The sequence below is a fragment of the Coptis chinensis genome, chromosome 4 (assembly GCF_015680905.1).
Source record: "Coptis chinensis isolate HL-2020 chromosome 4, ASM1568090v1, whole genome shotgun sequence".
Lineage (NCBI taxonomy): Eukaryota > Viridiplantae > Streptophyta > Magnoliopsida > Ranunculales > Ranunculaceae > Coptis > Coptis chinensis.
The window spans coordinates 64,994,239-64,999,861 of record NC_141459.1 but is presented as its reverse complement, the minus strand read 5'-3'; the positions used below and the strand labels follow the sequence as shown (position 1 = coordinate 64,999,861).

The 5,623-nt window shown below is 35.0% G+C and overlaps 1 pseudogene; it reads left to right on the top strand.

Moving 5' to 3' along the window:
- The first annotated feature begins 1,779 nt into the window (after window positions 1-1,779).
- Window positions 1,780-2,694, top strand: LOC147504396 (cytochrome b561 and DOMON domain-containing protein At3g61750 pseudogene; annotated as a pseudogene).
- The last annotated feature ends 2,929 nt before the right edge of the window (window positions 2,695-5,623 follow it).

Sequence of the window (5,623 nt, the reverse complement as noted above, 5' to 3'; positions counted from 1 at the left end):
AAAAACAAATGGCTAACGACATTTCAATTATGTAATGTGGATACTCCTACATACTAATGCATCATAATAGTTATAAATAAGAATCGAGATCCTATTTTAATCATTAAACAAACTAAACAGAAGTTAATACACAATTGTTTGTGTTGTGACGACAATCAATGATTTAATGACATTTATTTACATTCGGAGTTCTATACATAGAAATAATGAAAATCAGTAAACTCGTAATGACTCTTTAGTTACCTAGATGTATATACAATTTTACATTTTATAAAAGATATATTTGAGAGCAAAATCCCAAGTCTCAACACACATTTTACAATGAAACATTCAATACAAAAGACCTTAATCTTTGTTTCATCACAGATGTGGACGTTAGTTCAATATCTAAATTTCTCCACAAAGTTACTTCATAGTAAAGGCACCTACACCAAGCACTAAATGATAAGACCAATGGCTTTGTAGCATAGTATGCACCAAGCTGTTCTCTAAAACAATTAGGAAAAAAGTATATGGTCAGTCCTAAAATGTTAAATGAAAAAACAATAAATAAATAAAAATATAATAAATATCAAGTGATTATTTCTAAAGTACAATAGTAAACATCCACACGACAGATGTGTTTGCCAAGCGACTTGCCAAGCTCTACTTGATAACATTATTCTTAGCGAGTATGTGTTGGCTGTGCAATCATTTTTTCTGCAAAAGAGGTATCGTTTTGGTATTTAAATATGTAGGGTCATGCTATGTGGCATATATTCATGGGGTTCTTGACCAATACATTTTTTATGTTCTGCCGAGCTCAGCAACTTGGTTGGTCTCCTAAGGTTGTTCACCTCATGGGTCTCTCACCCTATGTGAAAATTCAAAAACCAAAAAGCCAGTGAAGACATGCCATTTTAGGCTGTAACAACCACCACTAAGATCAGGTCTAAGATGTTATATTGTAGGAAATAGAAAAAGAATATTGTTAGAAAACTCTCGAAAAAAATCGCGTGTTAATGGAGTCCTATACCATCATGTGTGCCTTCCTTGTTTACAATCATCTATGTAAACAACCAATGAAGATGGTAGCGAAATTAAAAGAGATAAAGAAAACACCCTACAACAGTTCACATCAATTTTCAATCCAAAATCAATCATATCTTTATGTAACTTTCATTAAATGCAACATGAAATTGAACCATTGCGCTGCCTTGTAACATTCAAACTTAAGGTGAAATTGTCCCTAATCTACAATTCCCACAACCATTCCATGTGTAACCAAAATTTACTGAAGAGGGAAACCCTGAAAAAATTCTAAAAAGTGATCTTTAACACTATTGGTTATTCTATAATTGCATTCTAGTGAATTAGTAAATACAAATTTCAGTCATTGAGAAAACCCGGCCCACAAATATCATAACTGTTTATCAACGCTTTCTGTAAACTATTTATCGAATTTTTGGTGGCTTCCAAGTCCAACCAAATTCTTCCCATGAGACTCCTAATCAGGTTCAAAATTTTAAACCATCTATGGTTTTGAGACCAATATTCTTTTCAGACAACTACAAATCCTGGATGTTACGCTAATGCAGATAATATATTGGAAAGGGTAGGGACCGGTGATTAGGAGGGAAACAAAGACTCGAACTAATCTAAATTGGGTCATTTATTTATTTATTTTTAGAGGTCAGAGAAACATAAAGAGTACTGTTATCAACTTATCATGCTAAGACGCATAAAGGGTCCTAAGGGTTATTTTTATGTATTGATCAGAACTTATATGGATATTGAATCATGAAAACCTGCCGTTGTTTTGCGGTTAATGAAGACAGTGGAAATATAACTAACATTGAAATTGTAATCTTGCAGCTTCTTGGGACAATATAAATACACCGTCTTCAGTTGACAATGTTTTATATCTGAGGAGGAACCACGGAGTATTATAGCAATTATTGGATGGGGAGTGCTCCTTCCTGCTGGAGCGATTGTAGCGAGATATTTGAGGCATCGTGATCCATTATGGTATTATCTTCATGTTTCTATCCAATTTGTCGGATTCATCATTGGGCTTGCTACTGTGGTGGCTGGGAAGGTTGTATATGAAAGGATGCACGCAATGGTACCAACACATAGAGTCATTGGATTCTTTGTCCTAGTGCTAAGCATTCTCCAGGTTTTTTGAGTTTTTGATTTTCCATTATACCTTTTAATACTTGTTTTGAAGAAAGTTTTTTAAATGCTTGCCTACAGGAAGAACTATAACTCAGAAGTTCAATGTGTGCCTTTCGCAAGGCAAATATATATGCATATCAGCATATGCATAATATTTAGTTGTATCAAAGGCTGATCATATATCTTGTTTCAATGTATCAGATAATGGCCTTCTTTCTACGCCGCATTTAGATTCCAAAATTAAGTAGGTATTGGAACTTGTACCATCACTGGTTTGGGAGACTTGCTCTGTTCATGGCAGCTCTAAATATTTTACTTGGGATTCAAGTGGGAGGTGGTGTCCGTTCTTGGAATATAGTCTATGCTTTTATTCTTTCGGTCATTCTTGTTTTCGTTATTATTCTTGAAGTGTTGTTGCGGAAGAGAAAATCTGAGAAACCACATCCACCAGCATTTCAGATGAATACGGTTTGATGGGTGATATGAAGTATAGATAAGAATTTTTTTCTATTTTTTGTTTTATTTTATTTTTTTTACTTTAATTTCATAGGTTTATTTGTTTTCTTAGAAGCAACTTACAAAAAATAATAATTCAAATATATGCAAATCACAATCTTATAAGCATATATTCTTAAATAGTACACCTAAAAATAAACTTAAATAACAATACCTTTACATCTAACCTCCACTTTACAAAATAAGTATTTCCATCCCAACGGTTCCTCTGATTTCCTCACTGGACTTTTGAGCCTATTTAATATTTATATTTCCAAATTCCAAAATGATATGTTATTACTACTATACTAACACACACATTGTACATGAAAGAAATGTCCAACTACCAATTAAAAGTAAAAACAAAAAATAAAATGTTTCTCTTTCACAGTGAACAACTTTTTCCCAACTCTGGATTGTAATTATAGGGTACTATGGGTTAGCCTAAACTTCCATTTCATTGTAACATTCAAGTTATAAATGAATACTACAAACTACAAAACCATCAAACACAATAAAATGGTGTAGCTTATTATTCTTCCAAAAAAATAATCATGAATTATTATCACTCCTCTTCATTTGGTCACCAAAATGATTAAAAAAAACAAAAATGTGATAAAAATTCATTCTTTTAACACAAAAAATGCAGATATCTGAGAGACCTAAAAAGAGAAAAAAAAAAACCCGCCTAATGATCAGAGCGGGAAAGGGTTGCAGAGTTCACTATATACGACCAAAAACACATGAAAAATGAAGGACTGTCTCTATCTATCTCAATCTTAAGATCACTCAGTGAAGTGTATTCATCTTCATGGGTTATGGGTTTTAACATTATTGCTCCTTAACACAAACTTTTGATGTTTCTTGTCTTTTAAATATTGAGAAAAGTAAGTTCAAGTTGAGTTTTTAGGAGTCTACTCAGGCCTTTCAGCTCATATTGCTCACACTCCTAGATCTTCATGGCACCTCCTCCACCATAGTGTGAGCTGGGAGCAGCTCCGAAAAGCTAGGCCTACTTAAAAATTAGCTTTCAACAACGTCAACAACACCACGAAAAAAGTAGACTATGGTTGCCCACCGATCCGATCACGGTGAAATCCTTTCGCTACAGCCCAGGCTTGAAGCCGTAAGTCGCCCTTCGCCTTATCTCTTTGAGTTGACAGAAGTAGCAGCAGCTAACAGGAACACTTTGTTGAAACTTCTCTTCAAACAATAGAATGTAACCGGAAGAACAGCTAGAACTGAAAATGGCTAGCCAAGGATGACACCTGCAGTTGCCGCTGAAGTAGCCATAGCAGGTTTCGCAAGAAGAAACAATCCTGATGATAAGGTAACTGCATACATAGAGAATGATCTTGGCAAGAGACCTAGTTAATAAACAACAAATGACCGTCAGATAAAAGTTTTAAAACACGGCATAATAATGAATGGTTTTTCAATTCGCCACGCAGAAATCAGCTCCTTTTCTCTCCTCATGTGAGGGATAACGCCAACATAAAGATGGTTCTGTTTAATCTTTCACCAGCTCAAACCGCTTATGAAATCACAACCAAGGCCGGCCCAGGCGTATCATAACATTCAACGAAGCAAATTTGAGAATTGGATGGAAGATGAGCTTGGAAGGATTTAAAGCCATATCGTGTCAATGACTTGAGCAATCTGCAGCAAGAACAACCTCTTCATCTCCTTTAGTTGCTTCTGCAAACAAATGGCACATATCTTGCGAGACACAACAAGTAGTTGAGATTATGTTTATAGCCTGACTAAAGCAGAGAACAGATAGTGCAGTGATTGTAGGATGTGATCGTTAATACAGATAACAATAATTGCAAAAGTAAGTAACAAACTCGAAGGGAGTTAGCTCACTCGACATCCTCACCATATACTTCTTCAGCTGTTGGGTAATATTTTTTGTCCTCAGCTAGTACTATCTGGTTATCCATATCCACTTCATTCGACGCTATAATCCAACCGTTCGAAGCATATCTATGCTCTATGTATTGTTTATATATAATATATATGAGTTCACTTCTTTTTTTTTTGCCAACGTGTGCAGCTTGGGTTTGATCTTCGGTAGAAGTGGCAGTGGCAAAACTACTCTCTTGCAGGTCTGTTTTATTCATCTCATTATAAGAATAATAATAATATTATTACTAACTGCTCTTTTTTCCATAGCTTCTTGCTGGATTGTCGAAACCAACATCAGGGACTATTGATATTCAAAGATATGGAGAAGACGGGAAGCCTAACCAAACTCCTATACAATTACCACCTGAAAGAGTTGGGATTGTATTTCAGTTTCCGGAGAGGTATGAGATACAATCTGCATTTTAGTCTTTTTGATGTTTTCATGTGAGTACATTATCTAAAGCGATATAAATGGTAAAAAGTATAAATTCTAGATAGGAAACTTCAATCTGTAATAGATTTGATTGTATAATTCACTTTAAACTCCATAGGGTATAAGTAGGTCAAGGTCACTCTAATCATCCCAAGGAATTGGTCAGCAATCAAGTGAAAGCACTGATGATGTGTGATCATTGGTGAGTTGTGTATCAGTATCTTGGTTACTTTGCTCCTGAAGGAATCTATCTTTAATGTACTTGGCTAAGGTTAATTATGGTTTGAGGACACAAACTATTTTGAGTTGATTCAACAGATCAAACATTACAGGGACAACAACTTTTGTCATAAAAATGTTGAAAGAAAAACATAGAATATCTAGATCCTAAATATGTTGTGGCTTGGAATAGATACATATATCACTTTGTACTTTCCTTCTAATGACTTACCCAACGTGCTATACAACTCCAATACAATTTACCTCAGAATCGCTGGCATGGCATCGAGGGCAGGCAAGTTTATGCACTTGTGGTCGAGACCAATTTACACAATGATCGAACCGACATCGTGGTGGCTCTTTTGCTTTAGAAGATTGATAGGAAAGCTTGCTCTCATCGAGAATCAGATC